Source organism: Petaurus breviceps, unplaced genomic scaffold (genome assembly GCF_028583685.1).
Source record: "Petaurus breviceps papuanus isolate PSGF00001 unplaced genomic scaffold, PetGlider_PUasm1.0 188, whole genome shotgun sequence".
In the NCBI taxonomy this organism is placed as follows: Eukaryota; Metazoa; Chordata; class Mammalia; order Diprotodontia; family Petauridae; genus Petaurus; species Petaurus breviceps.
In genome coordinates this window covers 37,702,160-37,729,100 of record NW_027185804.1, presented here as the reverse complement: position 1 = coordinate 37,729,100, position 26,941 = coordinate 37,702,160, and the positions used below count along the sequence as shown (strand labels likewise).

The following is a 26,941-nucleotide window of genomic DNA, read 5'->3' as shown; positions in this document are numbered from 1 at the left end:
TTTTAGACTGTGATTTCCTTGAGGACAAGGGCTGTTTTTGGCTTTCTTTGTATCACTAGAGCCTGGCACATAGTAAGAGCTTAGTAAATGCTAATTGACTTGACTGGTTTATTGGAATTGTAACTAGACATTTTTCATCTATGGAGAACATCAAACTGGGCAAGTGGCACTAAAGACACCCTTAGTTGGGGTAGGCAGAGGAAGAGGAGACAGGCTTAGGCCTTTAAAAGGCTGCTGCTCTTGGGAGAGTTGCCTGGACTCCCTTCCTACCTAGTGATCAATTTAGTAGCTTCCGAGTTTAAGGTAGTTATTTCTTAGTAACTAGATGCTAAAGTCCTGTTGTATCTTTGTACTTGCCTGAGCCTTGGGGGGTGGAGGTAAATGAGGGGTGGAAGGTCTTAAAGCCAACTTTGCTTGCATTCTCAAAAGACTTGATTTAGCAGTTAAGGAAACTGAGGTTTCCCCCCAATAGGGGAAATGACTTTGTCAAGGTGAGTCACATTCATTCAGCTCTTAAATTGAGACTGTGCTAAGGTGGAGTCAAATGGAGTTGCAAACCTCATAGACTGTTAGGGCCATTACTACCCCCCAGATGGGAAGTATAAACTGAAGTGTGTATGTGGAGGGGAAGGCCCTGGGAATGAAAAGGCTTCATGAATATGGATATCCTCCTCCTTTTTCCCCCATGTAGTTAGGTCCAATTAGGACTCAGGATTCTTGAATTAGACCCCCTAACCCAGGCCCACACAATGTTCAGCACTCCAAAGGATTTCTGGCAACCCACCAAAAATGTAGAAGAAAACATCCTGTGTAGGCCTGCCCTAACCTTATAGGACAGCCATATAAACTCGAGACCTTGCCCTCCTGGCCAACCTGGGCTCCAGGGATTGACAACTTGTGGATGGCAAAAACAACCAGAACCCAAAACCAACCCAAAAATCCAGTACGCCCTCCTCCAAAGCAGCAGCAACAACAGCAACATTTAAGGAAGAAATCCTCATTTTAGAGGCCAGGAAGCCACTGCTTTCTTGCAGGGGTACAGAAACCAAGGTCGAGTTTATAGGCTTATTTCTGAAGGTTTCCCTGGGCCAGGGGCATAGAGCCTTCCTAGCCTGTTGCTGCTACCCAGAAAGGCTCTTAGCACAGTGCCAGGTACATAGTAGGTGCTTAATAAATGCTTATTTGACAGAATGAAAGGCACTTCAGATATGAAGGATCTGATTTGTTTGGAGAGATCCTTTAATGCCTTTGCCTTGTCTCCTACCTTACCCCTAGTCAGGGCCACCTGGAATTCTGACTCAGGCAGTCAAGCTGCTGCCCCAATCCTGAGCAAGCCCAGCATCCTCCTAACATCTTTTCCCAAGCTCTGTTGCAACCAGGCTTCTGCTCAGACTTTTTTTTGTCATAGAAGTGAGGAAGAAGGCTACAGAAATGGAGATAGTGGGGAAAGGGTTAGATAAAAGAGAAATTTCCCTTCTCCCTTGGCTAAATCCTGAGTAACCCTGCCCCACCCTAGTTATGGCCCTGGATAACAGGTCTGGAAGGGTTACTTTTAAATACAGTTTTCCAGTTTCTGTCACCACAATCTATAACCAAATTAGCTCAGTAAAAATGCTTGCTACTTTTTTTTTTTATTACACTTGTAAATGCATGCAGAGGCTATTAAGCAGTGGCAGCAGCCAATAAATATAGTAAATATATAATAAACTTGGTGACTTTCCATGAATATTTCCCATAAACTTAAAAGGGGAAACTTGAAGAACAAGCCTTGGGGATACTTTTGCCATAATAGCTTGATAACAGTCTAGAGGCAGAAAAAAGTATCTATTATGCTTTGAGACATAGGAGTGGCATGCTTCTAAGTTCTTTGCTCATTTTTACTTCTGGCTTATAATTTCATTGATTTTATTTTTAGGGCAGCTGGTTGGTACAGTGAATAGAGTATCAGCCCTGGAGTCAGGAGAACCTGAGTTCAAATCCAACCTCAGACACAACACAAAAACTAGCTGTGTGTCCTTAGGCAAGTCACTTAACTCCAATTGCCCTAACTTCCCCCCTCCAAAAAAGCAAAAAAAAAAAAAAAAGATTTTATTTTTAAATTCACGTCTTGGCTCCCCAAAAGCAAAGCAATTCAAACCATTCCCAACACTAGACACTCCTATTCTTATTCTTCAGAGGTACAGGCAGCACAGTGGCGTAAAGGGACAGAGCTCTGGGGCTTGCCGTCAGGAAGACCCTAGTTCAAATCTTGCCTGAGACACTAGCTGTGTAACCCTGTGTAAGCCTATTTGACTCAGTTTCCTCATCTGTGAAATGAGCTGGAGAAGGAAATGTTGAAACACTCCAGTATCCTTGCCAAGAAAACTCCCAAAGGGTCACGAAGAGTTGGATACAGCTGAAAAAGATTAAATGACAACAAATGAAAACCAGCCAGGGTAACATGGAAGAATTTTGTGATCACAGGTGCTCAGAAGCTTTTCTTGGGCAAATATTTAAATCTGTATATAAAACTACTTCTATTTCTGTAGAAAGTTCTTGGTGTTTATAAACTATTTGGGGGTTTGAGGATTTTTTTTCTTAGAAAGTTAAGATTGCAACAAATAGAATGAAACCAAGAATTCATAAAATTTACATTTAAATGTGTTCCTCCTGTTCTGTGGCCTTCAAACTATCTTGAAATAGCAGCAGAATGTGAGGAACCAGCTCCCTGACATAGGATAGTGAAAAACACAGTGGTATTCTTTAAAGTATTTAGTGCCTACCATGTGAGACGCTTTCTGGTAAACCCTATTAAGTAAAGGTACAGTTAGACCCCAAACTGTACTTGGTTGCCATATGCCATTGCTCTTACTCAGTTACTCACTTAAGTTTATGACTTGATCTCATTTGACAGATGCAAGTAGAGATTTAGAGATTCCTTCCAACTTTGAGATTTATTTTTGTTACTTTACTAATAACCTTACTTCACCCCCCTTCGCCCCCCAATCTTTTTATACCTGATGCCCCTTCTACTCCCTTGGCATTCAAAACTTTTCATTACTTAGGCTTGCCCCCTTCCAGTTTAGTTACATTTTACACCTTATCAGGTGTTCTCCAGCCAGCACCACTGGCTCTCTTGCTGGTCCTCCTGCAAGATACTTCCCTGGACACTGGGACATTTTCTTTGTCTGCCCCCCATATGCCTGAAATGCTTTCCTTTCTCATCTCTGCCTCCAGGCTTTTTTCAAATCTCAGTTAAATTCCCACCTTCTATGGGAAGCTTTTTCCAATTCCTCCTATTCTAGCCCTTCCCTTCTTTTGATTCTTTCCTATTAATCAAACTCCCGGAGAGTAGGAATTGTCTTTTGCCAGGCCCATGGAGCCTAGTGTACTCATAGTATGGGCTACTTAATGAATGTTTGCTGACTGCCCTACTGATAAGGAAGGACAGCTAGGTGATGAAGTAGAAGTGCCAGGCCGGGGTTCAGATGGGACCTCAGACACCAGCTGTGTGACACTGGGCTTTAACCCTGTTTGCCTCAGTTTCCTTATCTGTAAAATGAGTTGGAGAAGGAAGTTGGCAAACTACTCTAATATCTCTGCCAAGAAAACCCCAAAAGGAATCATGAATGGTCAGATACCATTGAAAATGACTGAACCTACTAATAAGGAAGCTCTCATCAACTAGACACAAAACCAGTCAGTATCACCCTTTGTGATTGTCTCAGCTGTTGCTCCGAACTTGAGGTGTTCCAGTTACTCTCAACTAATTTTAATTGAAGATACAAGTAGTCACTTTACTGGAAATCATACCTATTGTGCCCATGCTGTGTTTTGTGTAATAATATTCTGTCTAAACATACCTTTGTTATCTCATGGGCCTTAAAGACACAATTAAAAGAAAATCTCATGAAAAACTCCATCAGTTGAATGACTTTTGGATCATTGTTCCAAATTATTTTTTACAATGGCTGAATTAATTCACAGCTCGCCCAACAATGGAATTTTTCTGTGTCTCCAACATTTGTCATTTTCCTTTTTTGTCACTTCTGCCATCTGACTGTATGAGATGGAACTTCAAACTTGGTTTAATGTGCGTTTCTCTAATTTTTAGTAGTTCCTTGAGCCTTACTTTGAAAACTATCTTTGTATCCCCTGGCCATTTATCAATTGGGGAATGACTTATAAATTTAAACCAATTTCTCCTATATCTAGGAAATGAGTGCTTTATCAGATAAGCTTGCTGCAAAGATTCCCCCCCTCCCCCCAACTGATTCCCTTCTAATTTTAGTTAATTTGGGAGTGGGGGTGTGTGTGCAAAAAACTTCTCGAATTTTATGTAATTAAAATTGTCCATTTTCTGTGAATCCTGTCAGGCCACTGAGTCTGAGCTCTTATCACTATATCTTAATTTCTAATTTCTACTTTTAATTTGTTTGTAGTGTCATCTTTTATGTCTAAATTATGTATCCATTTGGAGCTTATTTTGCTACTCAGTTTCTGACAAACTGCTTTTCGGTTTTTCCAGCAATTTATACTGAATGAACTTTAGTTGGGTTCTTTGGGTTTATCAAACTGATGTGTTTCTGCTTCTGTATGTTGTGTAATCTCTCTCTTTTTCTCCCTTGCTTGCCTGCCTGCCTTCCTTAAGATCTCAGACAGATTCCTTTCATTCTCATTGTTTTCTTTGAAGATTCTTGATCTTTAGTAACACTGAAGTGTTACTGAATAAATTAATTAATAGCATTGCCATTTTCATTTATTTTGACTTAACCTACTCAGAAGCAATTAATATTTCTCTGCTTATTTAGATCCATGTTTCCCAGAAAGAGATGTTTTCATGTAATTCCTGTGTTGTTTATTGGTAGGTTGACTCTCAGTTATTTTATAGTTACTTTCGGTGGAATTTCTCTCTTTTCATACTGGATTTTTACAGATTATACAGAAAAGCTGATCATTTTATATTCTGCAACTTTGCTGGTTTTAATTGTTTCAATTAACTTTTAGGGTTCTCTAAGTAAACAATCTACAAAAATGGTTATTTCCTCTACTGATGCTTTTTCCCTCCCTCAGTTTCTTGTCTCTTACCATACCTAGTATTTAAAATAGTACATGAAATGACAGTGGTGATAATGAACACATTTTCTTTACACCTGATCTTATTGGAAAAATCTACATTATATATAATGTTTGCTCTTAGTTTTAGATAGTAGTGTTCTTCATGTTAAGGAAAAATCCATTCATATGCTTTCAGGTTTTGGGTTTCTAAGCCTTTTCAGTATCTATTGAAAACATCTTATTTTTATTATTTTTGTTACTAATATGATATGTTTGTGTTTTTTTTTTAAATTGAATCAGTTGTGCATTTCTGGTATAAATCCAACCTAGTTATATAGTGTATAATTTTTTTGTTGTGTTGCTGCAACCTCTTTGCTAATATTTTATCAAAATTTTTAATATTGATAGTGGTCTGTAGTTTTCTCTTTTTTGTCACTTTTATTTCCCTGTTAAGGCCATATTGATATCGTAGAAGGAGTTTGCCTGTATCCTTTCCTTTCTTATTTTTGCAAATAATTTGTGCACTGCTGGAATTAATGTGCTTTGAATATTTGACAAAATTTGCTTTCAATTCAGTCTAGCTCTGGTTTTTTTTCCCCTTTAAGTGCTCATTTATGGATTATTCAATTTATCTTTATGAAATTGGTTATTTAAGTTTTATTTCTTGTTATGTTAATGTGAGCATTTTATTTTTTGTAAATATAGTTTTCATCTAAGTCATCTGTTTTATTGGCATAATTGTGCAAAATAGTCTCCAATAATAAATTCTAACAATTTATTGTGAGTTCTCCTTTTTACATTTTTGATACTGATAATTTTTAAAGCAGTTGGGATTAAGTAACTTGCCCAAGGTTACACGGCCAGTTTTTTTGTGTGGGTGTTAAGTATCTGAGGCTGGAACTGATCTGGGTCCTCTGGACTCCGGGGCCTGCACTCTTACTGCGCCACCTAGCCTCCCGCTAATGGCTTATTTTTAAAAAAAATCTTAGCTCCTAGTTTTATTAATTAAATGTCTTGTTAATTTCATTTTTACTAATTTCTTTGATTTTTAGAATTTGTGTTTTTGGTGTTTAATTAGGATATTTAAAAATTAGTTTCCTAGTTTAATTATATCTTGTAGTCGATGATCTTTGATTTTCTTATCTCATTGATTTCCCCCCCCTCCCCCTTTTGTTGATGAAAATAATTAAAGAGAGAAATTTTCTCCTGATGCAGCCTTGGCTGCATCACACAAATTTTGATATGTTGTCTTGTCATTTTATGTGATGAAATTGTTGTTTCTATAATTTGTTCTTTGCTTTACCAATTCTTTAGGATTGTTATGTAGTCTCAAAATTTTGTTTCAAATCACTTTTTCTTCAGTGGCCCTTTACTGAATATGCTAGTGTTTATCACATTGTAGTTTATTAAAGGATATGTTTAATTTTTCTGCATTTGTGAGATTTTTGTGCCCTGATATCTAGATGAAGTGATTTGTTCAAGCTCTATAGCACAGGTTGCATGTAGCAGAGCCAAGATTCAGACTGCTGTCTTATGACTCCAAATCAAATGCTCTTTCTACTTTAACAAAGCAACTAAAATGACTGCTTTTTTCCAGAATTGTGCAGTGCTAGGCAAAATGTAGCTTGAAACAGAAAAATTAAAAATCAGATTAAGCTTTAACCGAAGAGTCAAAACATTAAAACACTTAGACAAAAATACTAAAGCCTGCTAGATCCTCCTTCAGAGATTGGAGTAGATCCCCATAGTAACAGCCAACTTTCTTACATCATGTCACTCAGTCACTGGGGTTCAAAGTAAATCCAGGTTTTAAAAACTGGCATTAAGTTACTCTGATAAGATGTTACAGATTTTCAAAAAGTCAGAAATGCTTCTGGAATTTTTTTTATTTAAAATATCTTAAATTAGATGTTTTATGAAAAGTTGCTTAATTACTTGTTTGACTCGGCATATAGCATAGTTTCTTTAGTGGGTTGAAGGCAAAGAAGGCCCTAGATAAAACTATTATGTCGTGCTCAGATTTTTAAAGCTCTTCTTTTTTTTGTATTTTCTCTTATGAAAGAGCAATTTTAAAGCATATTTAGAACAGTTTCAACACTTTTGAAAGTGTTTTCCGGTAGATGTTTTTCTCCCTTTCACTGCACATTTCAGCCTGGTTTGGGAATTGTGACAGAATGCTTGGCAGGAAACACACCTTTAGTGGAGTTATACCATACATGAACTAGGAGGGGAGAATTCTCAGAATTTGGAAATATCAATTAATACCTTTTGAAAAAACCAGCAGGGTTTTTTCTCAATAGGTATGTAGGAAAGGAAGATGATGAATTATATTAAAAGTACTTAATGATGTACTTAATAAAAGGAAGTGATGATAATTGGTTTAGATATAAAGAAAATAATGTAAAAGAGGGATTCATATTTTAGAATGTATAGATCATCTGGTATTTTCATAGTCTGTATGTAAGTTGCTGCTGTTGTCATTGTTGAGTGTGTGTAGGTATTATATTGCTTTCTTGAGTGGAATCCATTTTGGGGAAGCAGGGGGATTACAGATCTTATTTGTCAACTGGATCTTGTTCAAGCCAATTTTTGAATGTATACAGTTTTCCTCTGTAAGTGTTGTGTAGCTCCTAATTCACTTAGTTCTTTTGGAAATTTTGAAAGACTCTTTGAATATAAATGTTAGATGGTGGATGGGTGGTTTCAGAGAAACCTGGGAAAGCGTATATGAACTGATGAAAAAATGAAGTGAGGACAATTCGTATTGTAAAGACAGATAACTTCGAAAACCTCACTGTCTGATCAGCAGAGCGACCAAAAACCATTCCAGAGGACTCAGAATGAAACACATGATCTATCCACCCCCACATGGAGAAGTGAGGGAATCAGAGTGCAGGTTGACTTTTTTTTTTCTTTTTGGAGAGAGGGAGGCAGGGTGGTTGGGGTTAAGTGACTTGAAGGGCTAGTAAGTGTTAAGTGTCTGAGACTGCATTTGAACTCAGGTTCTCCTGACTCCAGGGCCGGTACTCTATTCAGGCCAGTATTCTATTCACTGTGCCACCTAGTGGCCCCGCAGGTTGACTTTAAAAATAAACATAATCCTTGTGGGCATTTGCTTTGCTTGACTATACATAGTGGGTTTCTTTTTCCCTCCCTCTTTATCAGTGAAGGGGGAGGTAGAGAATTCAGTACTGAAAAGAAAATGAATTTCAAAAAGTAGAAAGGGTCTTTGAGTTATCAAATTTTTCTGTTGGTCAAACATTTTTTGTTTGTTAAGCCCTTACTATATGCTAGGCTCTGTACTAAGCATTAGGAATATAAAGAAAGGCAGAAAGAAATCACAACTCCCTGCCCTGTAGGAGCTTGCATTCTAGTGGAGGAAGATAGCACGTAAGAGTAACGTGGGTTTCAGCTTGCTGGAGGAGTCCAGATTGTAGGTGGATAAGAAATCTGCACAGGTGACTGGCTTGGAAGAGCCAGCCACTCCGAAGCGGAGGCCGAAACACTCTTCCAAAATGAAGAGTTTGCTGAGGGCTGTGTGGTCTGTGGCCCTCTATGGCCCAGAAGCACACCATTCCACTCTGTGCAGGAGGACCAGGCCAGGGTGTTGAGCAGGCTTCAGCATCTCCTCCAAGAGGCAGCAAGAGTAAGAGAAAGAGCTGCAGAGGTCCAAGGCCGAGATTCTTGTGGGCTTGAAGACTTGAACTTAGGAACGAGGTGGATGCTTTTCTTCAGAGAGAAGTAGGCTCTTTGTTTTGTTTTTGTAGCACAGTGGTGTTTTCTGTGAAGAATTTATCATTTAAGGTAAAAGCAAATGTAGGAAATTTCTTTTTGAAAACGTGTCTTAACAAAATTCAAAGTGAATTTGAAGCGATTTTGCCAATACTTTTGCAATCTTAACAAGACTATAGAGATGATGCATTGTAAGGTACAGCTGAGGTTTTTAGTGTTTCTAAATTTTTCGACCACAAGCACTTGGGAGCTCATTTAAGGTCTTAGCTACAGTTATTTAGAGCTAGAAGGAAACCCGAGAGGCCATCTGTTTAAATCCTCTTGGTTTACGGATTAGGAATTTGATGTGAAAGGAAGTGAATGAAAAGTTGTTGGGCATAATTTGAACTCTGGTCCTTGGGCTCCATAATTAAAATAATTGTGTATTTGAATCTTTGGGCTGTTCTGATCTGAAAGCAATCTCAAATCCTGATCTCATCCTCAGGGCAGGAGAAATAGCAATAAATGCTCTTTTATTGGCTCCCGAGCAAAGTTAGTATTTGAGGCGGATCTTCCCTTTCTCATTGTTAATTCAGTCCTCTTTTGCATAAAAGACCATGGAGTCAAGTCAACAAGCATTAAATGCTCACTTGGTTCCAGACTCTTTGCTAAAGGCTGGGAATACAAAGACAGACAAAAATAGTCCCTGATCTCTAGGCACTAACTGGGAAACACTAGGTATAAACAAGATATGTTCAGAGTAAATTGGATATCTCAGGGGGAGGTACTAGCATTAAGGGGGATTGGAAAAAGCTTCTTGCATAAGGTGGAATTTTAGCTGGGACTTGAGAACCCAAGATGTAGTGAGGAGGAGCATTCTAGGCTTGGACATCAGCTAGTGCAAATGAAAGGCAGCACAGTAAGGGGGGGACAAGGTTATGAGGGCTTTAAAAGACAAACAAGGTTTTATATTTGATCTTGGATAGAAGAGGGAGGTACTAGAATTTATTGAACACTGGTGAGGGGTAGGGGGTTTGACGCGGTCAATCCTATGATTTTGGAAGATCAGTTTGACAACTTAGTGGAGGATGAAGATAAAAAAAAAAATCACCCATCAGAAAATAGGCTCTTTGTTTTTAATGAATGATCTAAAGTGGTATTGGGCAGCTAGATGGCACAGTAGAGTGCCAGGCCTAAAGTCAGGAAGACTCATCTTCTTGAATTCAAATATGGACTCAGACATGTAAGGGATGAATTGAACTTTTGCATCCACAGAAATTATGTAATATACCAGAAAGTCTTTTATTTACTGTGGGATGCAGGAAAACAAATGGATTAGAGGGAAAGTGTTGGGAATGTTGATTAACTCTTCCCTCTTGGGATAAGGGCCCTGATTTATCAGTATATCTAAAGCCTTACATTGCCTTCCTTGTCCTTTGGGTCAAATCCACTACCCCAAAGGCTGGAGGGGAACTTCATTCCATAGCAGTATTTTGAATGTTACTACTCTTCTTGTGTTATTGGTGAAGGAAGCTTAAATGCCCTCTTATCAATTGAGGAAAGTCCTTTAAAAGACTTGGTGACTTGTAATTGTTTTTCTAAGTAAAGTATAAAGAAAACGAGAAATGTAAGCTGGAATGTAGACCCACATGGGGGTGGGGTTTAGGTGTTTTCTGATAGGCAGTGATCCCTGAAGTGCCTAGCCTATGGGATGCAGGAGGGAAAATTGAATCAGAATGATTATTAGGAGCTTTGTAATTGTCTGAAATAGAGTCTTCTCCTGGGTCACCTGGGCTCCTGCCACCTCTGGCTGGAGGATGATTAAAAAAATCTTTCCTTAATTCACTGAGGACCATGTGGAGTTTTTTTGGTAAGATGATTATTTCTCACTCATCCTGGGTCCCTTTACCTGTCCTGCAGGACATATTAAAATTCCAGCTGCTTCACTCATTGAGTCTGTCTAATTTACTGTATCTCTTTGGGCTCCAGGGATTATTTCTCACAGTTAGTTACTAGCTATATGACCTTGGGCAAGTCACTTAACCTTATTTGCTTCAGTTTTCTCATCTATTAAATGAACAGAAGAAGGAAATGGCAAATCACTCCAGTATCTTTGCCAAGAAAACCCTATGTGGGGTCATGGAGAGTCAGACACCGCTAAAATGACTGAACAGCAGCAAAAGTGATCTAATGTTTTTAATGTAGTATAGAACTTTGAAAAACATTTTATCTTTATGATTAGCTGTTGACCATTGCAGTGGTATAATTTAAGATCCTTCTTTGATTTCCTGTGGTTAATTTAATATCTGACCCTTTTTGCTAAGTGAAGCCTACAGAGAAAATATAAGAATTTCTTTTTTAAATTTTATTTATTTATTTTTTAAGCAATTGGGGTTAAGTAACTTGCTCAAGGTTACACAGCCAGTTATTTCTGGGCGTGGTGCTAAGTATCTGAGCCTGGGATTCGATCCCCAGGTCATCCTGAAACTGGGGCTGGTGCTCTTACTCACTGAGCCACCTGGTCGCCGAAAATATAAGAATTTCTGTTGCTAATGGATGTTAGTCACATGTTGCCACCTTAAATTTCCAGTGTTGATTCAGTTGGATATTATTGTCTTATGTGATTTAGTATAGTTTTTGTTTAACTTTACCAACTACTTTTAAAAGAAAAATTTTATTCCAGATGTTTTGGTTTGTATGGGGAGAGAGTAATTTTCAGTGATCTTGTGCATGGCTCTACTTAATTTACTGTTTCCTACTTCAACTAGATTTTTTGTGTAAAATTGATTTAAAATCTAATAGGATTTTAAAGCTAGAAGAGGCCAGCGCCTTTATTTTACAAATGAGGAAATAAGGTCTAGTGATGGGAGTTAAATTACTTGAGGTCAAACAAGTATATAGTAGTTTCTCTTTCGAATGGAGGCATGTATTGATCTTTCTGTAAACTTGCTGGCGTAGAAGCACCTTGTAATTTGTATAGCTGCTATCTCTAAGTAGTTAAGAGTATTTTATGGGTTTTTAAAACAACTTTTTAAACTTTACAGAATTTCTATTCACAAATATGGAAAGATTGAATCATAGAATTTTAAAACTTCAAGGGTCTTTAAAATAGTTATCCCTATTGGATCCCAACCAAACTTTTTGATTACTTTAGGATCTCTGTTTAACATCAAAATTTGGGAAGGTGAAATTCTTTAATGTGATAATGGTAGTAATGTTAGTGTCAGTAATGTTAGTAAATTGACACATTACATGATTGAATATGGACCTTTTGGAACTCCTTGACATACAGGTTGGGAACCACTGGTCTAACTCAACTTATCTCCTCCATGCAAGCTCCTAATTGCACAACAGAATGTAATGTACAGTGGATCGTAGAAATGAGCAAGGAAAATAAAGACAGCTCCCTCATCCAGGGACTCTCTTGGAGCCATTACCCTATGTTTTCTTATTCTTTTCTTTAGGGAAATGGTATGACCTGAAGTTATATCATAAAATACCCTAGATACATGGAATTTGAAAAACAAAGGTGCTTTCATAAGTCTCTGTAGGCTGATTCATAGTTAGAGAGATGTTAGTAACTTTCTTCATAGTCAACCTAAATTTTCCTGTCTTTCATCTTTTTTTGCTTCTATTTTTATTCTTTGTACCTCCTCTTCCTTGAGTTTGCACCTTCTGCATAGCTGACTTTATTATATCATCACTGAGACTGCAATATGAAAGTTTGAAAATTTCAAAGTTAAGTTCCCAGAATAATGTTATCGCCCACATTGCACATGTCACATTTATATTTACTAGTCAGGCTTCTAAATGTGCACTTTATATACAGTATATGCAGTGCAGTAACTTAGGTTGCTATGAGAAACTGAGCTGCTTTCATTTTAACTTTTGTAGGCTTAATGTTTCAGTAGCAGAAGAATCATGTTTTCTCTTCTATCATCTTAGATCAAGGCAGATTGTTGTCACTCTTTTACCCCAAAATCCATTTTCCAAATTGAGGCTTAGCTCTTCTCAGATCAGCTCTTTTGCTTATAGGATGGATGGCTTCTCAGTTTGGCTGCTTGACATCATTCTTCAGTCCAGTCTGTTAAGCCCTAGGTTTTGCTCATCCTGTCTCCTTTTATTCCCTGCCACAGAGCAGTAAGAGAAATGGAAAACTGAAAGCTTTGATGTTTTTTTTTTCTTCTGTGTTGATGTTAAGCAGAGAGCACCCTACTGCAAGTGTGATACCTCCCCCCCCCCTTGGTAGGCCTAACACATCCAGCATTAGGGGTCTACTTTGATATAAACTCTGAGGGGAGTTGAATAATAAGGCTAAACTGAAGTTTGCTTGAAATATTTTATTTCTGATGATGAGAAGTTAATCATTCTCAGTCTTCTAGAACCAAATTAGGTTTGAGTAATAATAAAAACAGATTGACTTTTTGACAGGCCTTGGTGAGGCCAGTTCATTTGAATTGTGGCCCAGTATATATTTGCCAAGGGAAAGGTGGCTTGGTGTACTGGCTGGAGAAAGGGTAGTAGGCCTTCGAGTTGGGAATCCCTAGATTCAGGTTCTTCATCAGGCATGATACAGGTGTAATTCTGGGCAGGTCATCTAGCCTCTGTGCTCTGGATGACTTTCTGGAGATGAGTTGCTGTTCTGCATTAGTGCAGTTTCTATGTCCTGTTGAAGTCATAGGATCAGAGCCTCTTTCCTGGCTAAAAAATAATTTAAAAGAAATGAAAAAAGTGAAAGTCATTGTGGGTACTGCTGAGATCAGGGCACTGCCCTCTAGGAGCTTACATTTGACTGGGGGATACTAATCAGTAAGCAAACAGCTCCCAGGTTTTACCTGGGGCTGGCCATCATACAAACACAAAAATGAGCTCCTGATCTCACTCATGGAAGACATGAACATCTCTGTGTGCACTTGGAAAAAAATGAATAGAAGGTAGTTTAGATAGAGAAGGTGCTATAATTTGGGGACATTGGAAAGACTTTATGTAGAAGGGAGCACTTGAGCTGAGGAAGAAAGGAATTCATTAAGGAGATAAAAAGAGAGTACATTCCAGGTAAGTGAAGTGGACAGTGCTGAGGCCCAGAGATTATGACCGATGGTGAAGTGCTTTTAAAAGCCCACCCAAGAAATTTGATCCCTGACATCACTTCCAGCTTTATATCTCTGATCCTATAATACTAGAGGCCATAAGGAGCTGCTGAATTTATTGAGTAGGAGCTTGATATGGTCAGACCAAAGCTTAACAAGGATCACTTTGGGGGCAGAAGTGAAGCTACATTGGAGTAGGAAGAGAAAGAGAGTAAAAATTATTGAAGCCATTGCAATATTTCAGATGATAGGTGACAAGATGGAAAATGGGTGGTAGTGAGAAGAGACCAGATGTAAGAGATATAAATGGCAGGTAGAAATGACAGAATTTGGAAACTGATGAGCTATATGGGATGAAGGTTGAAGGAGTGGAAGGTAATGTTACTTTGGATATGTTGAGTGTGAGAGAACAATGGGACACCCAGTCTGAAGTGGTGGCAGGGCACTGGAGCCCCAGAGAGAGATTAGGGAGGATTAGGAGGGTGACTTTTTTTGCTTTAAAGGCTTAGTTGAGATAAAGGCCTCAGAGCCTAACTTTGTAGTATCAAAAAATACTACAAATTGTATTATTGGTATTACTATATTATCAAATCTAAGTTTTCTATTGAATTATTTTGCTAATTAGATGGTTTTCTATTCTTTTTTTTTTTTTAAGCAGGGTTAAGTAACTTGCTCAAGGTTACACGGACAGGTGTTTCTGTGTGGGTGCTAAGTGTCTGAGCCCAGATTCGATCCTCAGGTTATCCCGACACTGGAGCTGGTGCTCTTACTTGCTGTGCTACCTGGCCGCCCCATGGTTTTCCATTCTTAATCAATGACTAGTTGTAGTTTCATTTTGAAGGTTTGTTTGCTTTCATTTTGGGGATGAGGATTTTGGTGAAGTAAAATATGAAAATGAGAGGCAGCCTGGTGTGATGGTTAGATAACTAGAAACCTGGAGGACTTGGTTCAAGTTTTGCCTCTGAAACAATCCAGGCAATTCCACCAGCCACAGAGTGCCCTAGGCAGCTTTGAAGACTCTCCTTTCCATTGGAAGGTGTTTCTCACCTGGGAGTTCTCTGTATCAGTGAAAAGACAAGTCTAGTCCCTGAGAGATAGAACTTGATTTAAGTGAAGTGTTTATGTCATGTAGTTTCTGACTGCACATATGTCTATTCATTGGTAGAAATAAAAGGGGACCTTCTCTTATTTATTTGGTATGATTAACAACCAGGATTCCCAGAGTCCATTACCAGAAAAATTAATTTATTTTCCTGTCTCTTATCTATTATATCCCTGTAATTCCTCATAATTGTCTCATATGTTGGTTTTAATTTTCTCTAAGTAAGGAGGAAAATTTGAGACTTCAGACTTTAAAAAATTTGTCAGATTTCACTGCATTTTTTTTAAAAGTCATTCTCTAGTTCCTTCATCTAAATACAGAAAATGCAAGTGTTTTTGCTATTACATGCAACATGATCCTTATTTCAAGGGAGAGTGATGAACTTGTCCTAGGTTTAAATTATACCCCAGATGGTGATATCAGCCAGTATTAGACCATGGTAAATTGTCTTCCAGACTAAAATCTTGAAATTTTAGAGCTAGAAGACTTTAGAGATAATCTCAACCTTTCCCTTTATGTTAGAGATGAAGAAATGGAGGCTCAGATGACTTGAGCAAGGTTTACATGCCTAGTTAGGCAAAATTGGGACTTGATTCTCATTGTAGTATTCCCCCTCTGCTTTGTTTTTGTTTACCTTCTCAAGATGTTGAGTGAAGTGTTAGCTTAGTGATAGTCACTTTGGAATTCTGCATTCCCCACTGACCCCAGCCTCCTTTCTTAATAAGCTTGCCACAGTCTTCTTGGTCTTCTTTCTCTTTATGAGAATATTGCTTATTGATTGCTCTGTGTTAACCTTCCTTGTGGGCAGTTAGTTGGCAATTTGGATGAAGTAGATAAAGGGTCAGGCCTAGAGTCAGGAAGACTGGAGTTCACATCTGATTTCTGACACTTAGTAGTTGTTTGACCCTAGGCAAGTCACTCAACCCTGTTTGTCTCAGTTTCCTCGTCTGTAAAATGAGCTGGAGAAGGAAATGGCTGAAATCCCTCCAGTGTCTTTGCCCTAAAGACAAAAACAAAACAAAAGCCCCAAACAAACCCAAATGGGGTCATGAAGAGCTGGATACAACCGGATAACAACTTTAGGTAAGCATGAGCTCCTGTAGAAAGACTCAGAAAACCACCAGTGGGCACCATCAGTGTGGGATTTGAGTTTGATTTGTTTTGCTAACACATTTTTGAGTTACATTTTTCATCTGGTTTGGTCCCCACTTGGGAGTGCTGTGGGTCACACTGTGTTGAGAATACTGCTCACTGCTGTTTTGGGCTCCCTTTCAAAGGGTGTAAAAATCATGTGATAAGTAAACATTATGATAAAATCAATTTAATAATGAAAAACAAAATGTACAAATGTACTTTTGAAAAGTAATCTTCTAAAATTCTGATTTGACACCTTCACATACTCAAGACCAGACTTTATTAGATTGTTCTAATCTCTGTAGTTTATTATTACAGGTTTTCCCCCATTTGTGTTATTTGACAGTTGTTTCCCCGTTTCTTTGTGTTCCTCATGTCACTGTTGGAAAAAATTTAAATTGATAACTTTTGTTTTTACATCACTTTCATTGCTCAACATTTATTTTCTCCCTTTTCTCTTCCTTCCATAGAGGATTAAAATTTTTTTTTAAAAAGAGTAAAAAGGAAGGAAAAAATGCTCAACAAAACTAAACAACAGGTCAGCCCAGTCTGACATATATGCATTGCCCCACACTCAGAGATCCATCTCTTCTTCAAGGCCAGGCTTGGTTATTATAATTTCATAGAATTTAGCTTAAATTGTTTTGTTCTTATTCCATTTACATCATTGTGATTTGTGTGCACTATTTTTCTGATTCTGCTTGCTTCACCTTATATTAGTTTATATTGTTCTTTCGATGCTTCTTTGAATTCTTTATCTTCATTGTTGCTTACATTATGTTAGTATTCATTAACAGTTGTCATTAAGTGTCTGCATAGAACCATAGATTGAGAGCTAAAAGTAGTCTTAGAGGGCATCTAATCTAATTCAGTCTTTTGGTTGTACAGTTAAAGCACATGAACTGAGGTCACGTGATTTGCCCAAGGTTAAACAGCAGAGCTGAGATTCAAAGGGAGATTCAAGGCCTGTGACTGGTTCATAGCTTTTATCACTGGAGCATTTTTATATCACAGTTCCCCTGTTTTCCAACCACAAATGAGAATGAATGGAAGAGATATTTAATAAGCATTGTGTGCTAAGTGCTGGAGACAAAAATGCAAAATTGAGGTGGTTTTTATATTCTAATGAGAGAGAGAACACCAAGAATAGTAGCTAGGGAAAGGTGTTTGGGTCTAGGAGGTATTAGGGATGGTAATTTGAACCGGAAAGGACTGCGGACAGTTGGAGTGCACAGGATAGTATTCAAATTGGGATTAAGTCGGATAATAGCAGGGGAGAAGAAACCTAGTCTGGCCTGGAGCCAGCTTGATTTTGTGACTTCTTAATACGAACCAGGATAGCTAGAACCCAGAGCACACAAGGGGAAAGGGGGAAAACCAGTCTGTTGATCCCTGAAATATCTCTAGTAGTGTTTCATTTTTTTCAGATGAAGAGTTCTGTCCACTGTTAATATAACTGGCCCTGGGAGAGAGAACAGTAATCTGTAGTTTATATTACAAAGGATTTACTACCTTTTTGAAAATTTGTTTGGTCTGATCAGATGAGATATTTGTAAAGTTCTTAGTACAATGCCTAACAAGTAGTAGGGGTTTAATCAGTGTTCTTCTCCTTTGCCTCTAATCCTTTCCATCTTCACTGTTGAGAACTGCTTGATGAAAGAATTTGAGGTAGGTGAGGGAGAGGAGAATGGGAGGGGCCACTTCACTGAAAGGGAACAGCTTTCCTGTGAACTGTTCCTAAGCGTTTAATGTGGGTATGAGTGAGTGTTTCCTTATGCAAGCAAGGTCCTGGGCAGTTTGAAGGATGGAGGAAAGTGTGGGAAAGAAAATGTTGAAAGCAGAAAGGCTAGAAGAGCCTTTTACTTTCTCAGAACATCACTGGGCAGCTCAACAATTATTTGCTGCTCTTTGATTTGTATGTTCAACTTATTTCCCTAGATATATTTAAAAGAGACCCCATCTTATTCCATATCCTTTACAATATAAAGAATCCAGTGGATACTCAAATAAATTTATGTTGACTGATTGAATAAGATAGGAAGAACAGAGACACACAATTGAGTAACCTAGTTTTAGTGTAGAGCTGGTATCTATTGTGGGCCTCACTTTTTAGTGGCCCGGGCAAAACTTGCAGAATAGCTGTTGCTTTGTTTTGGCACAGGAGTTGCCCTTCAGGGAACCTCCCAGCACCGACTTGGACCAGAAGAAAGGAATGGCCAGAACCTCTAGTAAGCTTTGGATCCCTTGTTGGTCATGAATTGAACTTTTCCAGACTCATGATGAGAATAGATTAAATTGAATAATCAAAAGTAGTTACACTTTTGGAACATGTTTGTCTGGATTCTCTTTATATAGACCAAGATTCATACACCTAAGAAGTAAACTCATATTAAATCAGAACTGTAGGTTGGCCACTCACTGATAATTTTTTCTTTTTTTGGCCATGGAAATTCACAAAAACAAAGCTCTGCCTGTTTGTCAGTTTGCTTGCATGGGTTCCGGATAATGGACAATGTTCTTTTACTTTTCCAATTACCAGTGGAATGAAGCAGAGCTGTGTGCTTGCTCCTGTGCTTTTTAACAGGATGTTTTTAGCAGTGTTGTCAGATACATTCAGTGAGGACAAAAATGATATCAAGGTCAGCTAAGTGAACTGACTGTAAATTATTTAACTTGAAAAGGCTACAAGCCAAGACAAAAGTGGAGGGAGAGTTGGTGCACTTTTTGTTCTCAGATGATTGTGCACTCATTGCCACCTCTGAGATTGAGATGCAAGAATGTGGATTGTTTATCTGTTGCTCCTGCTAATTTTTGCCTGACAAGGAACCAGAGGTTCTCCACCAGTCAGCACCATATCATCTGTAAGTGGAACCATTGGTTACATCAAATAGAGAAATTTTGAATGCTGTGGATAAGTTGACAGTATATTCTCCAGGGATGAATACATAGATGATGAGGTTGATGCATGTGTTGCCAGAGCCAACTCATTGTTTGGGAAGATTGGAAAGGAAGTGTGGGAGAGAAGAGGTATTAGGTTTCCTACCAACCTGAAGTTCTACAGAGCTGTTGTGCTGACCTCATTGTTGTATGCCTGTGAAACTTGAACCTGGACAGTATACCTGTGCTATGCCAGAAAATGGAATGGCTTCCATTTGAATTGTCTTAGGAAGATTCTGAAGCTCACTTGGCAAGATAAGGCACGAGACACTTTCTCAAGCAGAACCTCCAAGCAATCAGACTCTGCTGCAAAGAGCACAGCTCTGATGGGCAGCTGACGTTGTTTGAATGCCAAATGTATATTTGCCTGGAAACTCACACCCGACAAGGGCTCACATGGAAGTCAGAAAAAAAGAATACAAGGACACTCTCAGGGTCTCTCTGAAGAGCTTTGGAATGGATTGTGAGACATAGGAGACACAGGGATCATCTAGCATGGCATGCCCACATGAGTGAAGGCGCTGTGTGCTCTATGAGCAAAGCAGAATTGCAGTAATTCGTAGTCATACAAATTTACAGATATCTCCACTCCAGATGTTCATATAGACTGTACCTGACCTGTGGTAGAGCCTTCTGAGCTTGCGTTGGTGTGATCAACCACAGTTGGACACACTGTACGTTGACCCCAAGATAGGAATGTCATTTTGGTCCTATTCTAGCACAAAGGACAACATAAGTGCTTATTATATGCCAGAAATTGTGCAAAGAAAAAAAAATTACCTTCAGATCTGTGCAACTCTTCTGTTTTTGCGCGATCACTGAGTAGCTGTCAGGGTAGCAGAGAATGCTGAGAATCACACAATTTATAAATCATCAATAATCTTTAATTTTATTGCTAGTATTGTCAACATGAGTTCCTTGTTCAATGACCAGTGAATGAACATATTTGGTAGAAGAGCTGTTTCATGTCAAACTGGACTTTTCTTGCATAAATGAAACCTGAAGAATGAAGGAAATTGCCACCAAAAAGGAAGATGGTTCATAAGTGTCCCTCAGAGAGGCAATGTCAGTAGTTTGTGGTGTGGGTTTCATGATATTTTGTTGTTTGAGTCTTCAGGACAGCATAGATCAACTGTCCATGGTGTTTTCTTGGCAGAGACACTGCAGTGGTTTTCCATTTCCTTTTCCAGTTTTTTATTTAGGCAGGGGTTGTGATTTGCCATGAATCGCATGGCTGGTACATGTCCCAGGTCATATTTGAACTCTTTTTTGATCCCAGGCCCGGTGTTCTAGCCACTCACCACCTATGACCAGAGGCAACAAGAAACATTTTATGGGAGGGATATTTGCATGAATCAAAGTACTAATGATAAATTTTTGCAAAAATGAAAATAATTGCAGTTTATGTGCCAATGTCTGTTGCTGTGTTAGAGGAACTCTGAAAAGCTTGATAGGGCCCTCCAAATCACATCAACAGATGCTTGTTCTATTCAGTGAATTGGAGGAAGTTGGGGGAATTAAGGATGGAAAGAAATTGATGGGAAAGCATGGTTTAGCAAGAAGGAATTAGAGAGCTTAGACTTGTAGAAGATGCAAACCCTATATACCTCTATAACAATCAGAGATTTAGAGTTTGATGAATATATGATTCCAAAAAGAAAAAGAAATGAGTAAGTACTTGGGCATGTCAGGTTGAGAACAGCACACAAAGAATGCAGTAGATTGTATTTTTACAGAAAGAAAAATACTTGCTTTTGGTGTGGCAGTTATCCCCATGTCAGCTGTCCAGTCAGGTCATTGACTCATAAGAGCTCAGATCAGAATTAGTAAAACAAAACAAAAACAAGAATAATGAGAAACAGATATGGCTCGTGATTGAAATGACTTAACCTTGTATTATTTAAACAAGTACTTGAAAATGAAAAATGAGAAATGGATGACAGAAAATGACATTGATAAAAATTATAGTAATTTCTTCCATAGACTTAACAGATGTAAATTAATTGTCACAATAAGGAGACCAGAAGAGTCCCCTTATTTGGACATTTGACTTAAGAGGAGAGTGATAGATGCCAAATATAACACTGTGTTATGATCCAAACTCATCTGTAAAACCTTTAGAAAAAGGATGTTGCATGATTAGAAACAATATCATCTCATAAGGTGGAGAGAAATAGCGGAAGGTTTAAAACCATTTTAAAGAAAGCTTGGCAAGATCAAGTAAGCAGTCATTCCAAGGGTATTCAAGGATGGAAAAGGAAGGACTACAAACAGGAGAAAAATGTCAAAAGATTTGTAAAAATCATTTTAAAAACTTTCTAATGGTTAGTATCTATATAACAGTAAGTGATTTGCAAAGTGCTTTACAAATATCACCTCATTTTATCTTAACAGCAATCCCTCGAAGAAGGTCCTATTATTATCATCCCCATTTTACAGTTTAAAGAAACTGAGGAAGCCATAGCTAGGTTAAGTGACTTGTTCAGAGTTGCACAGGTTTCCTCAAACTTAGGTCTTCTTGACTCCAGAATGTGTTTTATCTTCTGAAATGCCTTCCTTGCCTCCCCATCCAAGTCAGGAGGAGCCATATTCTTGGACCCTTCACAATTGAATGCTTATAGAGGAAGTAGAAATAGTATTTAAGATAACAGAAACAGGAAAGGTACCCTGATTGGACCAAGTACATATAAAAGCAGCTGCCCTGGAGGTGATGAAATTGCTAGGGCATTGAGGAGCCAATATATAAGGTGTGTATAGGAGGGAAAGATAACAAAAGCATGGGGGGAAATCACAGTTTATCAATGTTGAGAAAAGGCCATTGAGAGACCATCATTGCCTACTTTCCTATATGCCTACTGTTCCAGCTCTACAAAATCTTTATGGGCGTCATTTGTATAAGAATCCAGGGCATCCTCAATGAAAGCATTAATAGGGACCAAGCAGGCTCCCACAGGTGACGGTCAACAATGCTCTCTACTGGCACTGTTTCCTAATTAACTGAAAGAGGCAGGGAGTAGAAGATCTGCACGTTGTGCTTATTGCTTGTTGATTATGAAAAAAACATAAGTTGCGCTGGAATAAAACTTAGTCTTTTGTCTCCTGTCCATGCCTTCAAAAATTCCTTGGATGATATAACAACAGAAATAATGTATAAGATGGCGCCGTGCTGATGAGCATGAAATGTCATGAAACAGGGAGATAGATGTATGCTTGGCAGAAGGGCTCAGCATTGCTGCGGAGGAGAGCCAGCTGAGTCCAGGTGGAAGACGGAGCGACTTCCTTTGTTTGGAGTGCTCTCCCACTTGTTCTTTCTTGTGAATGACGTTGTGCTGATTGCATCAAGCGCCACAGCGGGCGGTCGCGGGGCTTCTTGGAAGAAAGTATAGGTGTAATGATCAAGGGGTGCGTCAAGTCTCTTGTCCAGATTTCAATGTGTATTTATAGGGATTCTGTTCCACAGTGTACATATCTGGTCTATTGTTTGAGAAAAATTTCAGAAGCCTTTTGAAAGTGAAGACCCAAACTTTTAAATATAAACATATTCCCAGTGTTGCTGTGTGACAGCGTGACATGGAACAGCATTGTTTCTGAAGAACTAAACATGAGAACCACACAGAGAACAGTGAAGAGGTCGTGAGTGGGCTGGAGTGGAGCGAAACAGCAGAGGAAACACTCTGAAGAACATCATCAGAGAATGCTAGCAGAGGAAGAGAAGGTGGCCGGCCACATGGCAAGAGTGTGATCTGCCAGGCTATCAGCCAGAGTGCCTCAGGGATACCCTGGAGATACTGGGTGAAAGTGTGAAGCCTCTAGCACTGTGATCTTCCCATCTAGTGAGCTTTTGGAGGCTATGGGCCAGAGGCACACAGGGTAGGCAGGCAGGGATGGGTTATCACAATCTTGAGGGGAACTTGTGAAAAGAGTATATGAGTATAAAGCAAAACCATACTTTCAATTGTGGTTATACATCTGCGCACATGTTTATCCCCAATAGAATAGACAAGGAGGGTTTAATCTTTGTCTTTGTTTCCCCAGAGCCTAGCATAGTGCCTTGCACGTAACTTTATAAATACATGCTTAATAAAAATGCTATTTACTAGAAACATTTACTAGAAACAACTAGTGGCACATAGTACTGGACCTTGAGTCAAGAAGACCCGAGTTGAGTTCAAGTGTAGCCTCAGACACATACTAGCTGTGTGACCCTGAGCAAATCACTTTACCTGTGTTTGTTTGCCTTAAGTTTCCTCAACTGTAAAATAGGGACAGTAACAGCACCTACCTCTGATTGTTGTTGTAGGGATCAGATACGATAATAATTGTAAAGGGCTTACCACAGTGCCTGGCACATACTAGGTACTACATTCCTGCCCCCTTTCCATACTATAGAGACTTATAAAAAGACAGCACAAGATTATGATGGTTTAGTTAAGTTAGACAATCTCAATGGATTTTCTAGTAGGTCATTTGGAAGGTAAAAAAGTGGGGAACCCTCTGAGCAATGAGGTTTGGAACCAAACTGAAACCCACATAAATGGGACTTCGTTCATTCATTCATTCATTCATGGCCATTCTATAAGTCAAGGAATTAAGTGTGAAGCCAGCCTCATAGTTACTATAAAATTGATGATAATAATGTGAGCCTATAAGCTTCCAGTAGTGCTTCTTTGCCTACCATTCTTTGGTGGGATTGATAGTATACTGGTAATTATTTAGCTTGCTATATTTTGAAATGCTTTTATTCAAATAGAATCTGTTGAGCCTAAATTCATGTGCGTTTCCTCCTGTTAGTTTCTGCTTTGTGTCCACATTGGTTTAATACAGAATGCTTGTGTTCAGGAGAATTGGGCACTCGCTGATGGCCCTCTTTTAGCAGCCATGTATGGGTAAAGCTGTTCAGCTGCGTGCTCCTCCCTCTGAGATCTGAACAGAATCTGTTCTGCTGAAGTCGCTGTTCCACTTTTCTGCTTTCTATATTTGTGCAGGAGCAGCAGCAGCAGCAGCTCTCTAGCTGGCAAGGCCTTGTGGCTGCCTGGCCGTGTGGGTCCCCATATGCAACTCCTACACCACTCGATTCAGAGCCAAGGCTTGCAGTCTTTGTCCTTTCTTGTTTTCGTCCGTTTGTCTGTCTGTGTGCTTATCTGTGGAGGACTGGTTTTTCCAAGGGAAAGAGGTGTGACCTGTTTGTCTTATTTCTTGTTTTGTCAGTTTTTAGCTCTAGAAAATGTTTCAGAAGCTGGGAGGGAAGGGGAAGAAAAATATAAGTAATTGTTTGCCTGTGAGAACATAAAAGGTTTACTAGTAAAATATATACAAAAACATTGATATCTACCAGACAAATGGTCTTTTGGACCCATTGTGTAAACAGTTTTCATCAAGAGATTTTTATAGGTCAAAAGAACCCTTCCTCAGAAAGACTGGAACTGCTTTCCCTTCTTAACATGCTTGGTAGGGAAAGGATGAGATAGACTGTCTCCAAGAGTTGCTTTCCTTCTTGGTTTAGGGTGAGACGACCTGTTGACCTAGTCTAAAGCTGAGAAATAGATTGAGTGAAATATCTTGTTTAAAAAATAGTTTATTGAATTACGTTTTGTTCAATTTTTTGCTATTCTTTATTGCTCAATACTTTAATCCTCAAAGTGCTTTTCTGTGTAGTTATACTTTTAACATTTAAAAAATGCTTCTAGGTATTATCCCTATTTATTAATGCATTACCTTAAAAAACTTAAGAGAAAAATTTTGTGGATACTTACAGTCTAAAGGAAAACTTGATGTTGAGTTGATACTTTCAATAAGATCTTTGTTTTTCATTTATTCTAAATAACCAAAAGGAGTGTAAATTTCATACTTAATACTATAAGATCCTCTTGGTTTTTTCTTTGTGTTGCAGTTGGCTTTCCCCTTCCCCCCCTTCCAGTCTTAGGGATGTACTGTTGGGAACAGGATTCCAGTGGAAAAGAGGAGGTTCTGTCTATGTTTATAGCCATGCCTGGATAGGAGAGGTTGATGGTCTTAAGTGCTGGATAAAAACACCTTCCTAGAGGCGTTCTCTCTCCATGGAGGTATGGTGGTACTGCAGAGCGCCATGTAATTATTTGCTGGTGTGTTCTAGTTATGTTTAAAAACATCCTAGCCATTCTTTGGTTTCTCCATGTATATGTATGTAGATATATCTACTACAAGCTTAGTCCTAGGCACATAGTTGGTAAGGAGTACTCAATTTGTTGACTTCATTGATTTTGAAAAACTGTTCTTAGAATGATTAAAATTCCTGCTTCATTTTCCCTATCTTTTTAAGTTGTTGATTTCTCTGTGACATTTCCCCATCTGTAATATAAATCTTTTTATACTCCCTGTGGGGAAATCATTGGAGATGACAACAGGGAGGTTCATTGTTATATAATATGAATTTTAGTCGAAAATGAAATACATGATTAAACAGTTTACCATAAAGGTCATTTTTTATACTGAGAGATCACCAAACAATGTTTGGTGATCAAGTATTATTTTGGTTTGTCAAATAGTCTGCCACTACCCCCATCCTAAAAAGAAAGAGTTGTTTGTTTTTATCAAAAGGAAGCCACCGTTTTTGGAGGGAAAAGGGAGCTGACCCAAGCATGTCTTTCTTTTGTGCTTCTAAGGTGCCATACATTATTATACTGCACACAAGTAGATGCTCAATAAATTTGTTGATTGAGTAACCAACCTGGAATATTTTGTAATTAATTTGACTTTTAAACGAAGGGTTGCTGGATTATGTATCATTTTGGTCATTACAAGAATGCACGGGTTGCTTTTGCTTGTACTGGGAAAAAACCCCATTAATTCTATTTAGGTACACTGCATGTAATTTTTGAATTACCTTTGGTAATGGTAGATATGGATAGTGTGTATAAAGAATCTTGAAAATTTATTTTAGTTACCAATTTCAGCATTCTTCCTCATTAGTTTATTTATTTTTGCTTTTTGGAGGGGGGAAGGCAAGGCAGTTGGGGTTAAGTGACTTGCCCAAGGTCACATGTCTAGTAAGTTTTAAGTGTCTGAGGCTGGATTTGAACTCACATCCTCCTGACTGTAGGGCCAGTGCTCTATTCACTGCTCCACCTAGCCACCCCAGTTCTTTTTTTAAACTAGAACTGCTAAAAGTATAATCTTCCCACTTTTTGGGGTGCAGATGAAAGTGAATTAACTAAAAGTAAGCTATGAAAGGGAAAGGACAAGCAAAGGACCCACATAAACAAGGTCAGTAATTAGTTCCTATATTATGAAGTTGATGGTTTCAAATGACATGTTTTTCCTAACTGGAAGTTGTATTGGGTCTCTAGATGAAGAATGGTTGCAGAAAGAATAGGTGGAGACTATTTTTAAGATCAAAATTATGAAAGAGCCTAAAAATTTATGGGATTCATAGCAGTTCAAAAATGGTCAGAATTGATAGTGTCTTCTTTTCCGAACACCATAATTAACAGTTTGTTTTACCTTATCTCTAATGGCTGATTGTGCAGGTCCCATCTCTCTAACCAGATTTTGAATTTATTGAGGGCAAATAAATACTGAAACTTCTTCCTAATTTCACTGGGCATATGCTCAAACTCTTGATTTAATAATTTCCTTTATTTTCTAAGTTCTCAATTTCTACAACCAAAATGAAAAACAGGAGGGATTGAGGAGCAGCTGGGGTTTTAGTAATGAGTTGAAGGAAATATATGAAATATATGGTTATTTAAATATGAAATAATTTTTAGAAGGATGGTTTCAGAATGGTGAAAAAAGGGTTGAAAGAATATAGTAATGCAAATTCATACAACTTCCCTATTGTCATTAGGTATCTAGAGCTTGATTGGGTTGGGATTAGATGATTAGATCATTCTTTTGGTGGAAATGAATCTGACTTTTGACTTGACTGACTGAAGTGTGTAGTGATGGAGGA

General features: G+C 38.4%; 1 protein-coding gene across 6 annotated transcripts in view; it reads left to right on the top strand.

Annotated features, from left to right (window-relative positions):
• Positions 1–26,941, top strand: part of CELF1 (CUGBP Elav-like family member 1) — a 121,804-nt gene that overhangs the window by 15,273 nt on the left and 79,590 nt on the right. Inside the window, exon 1 of one of the 6 annotated variants that reach the window (XM_069091632.1) lies at positions 24,110–24,184. The exons of the other annotated variants lie outside the window; for them this stretch is intronic. The gene's annotated coding sequence lies outside the window, so the exon portion shown is untranslated. Of the gene's footprint in view, positions 1–24,109; positions 24,185–26,941 lie in introns of those variants that run through there. 6 annotated transcript variants of the gene reach the window in all.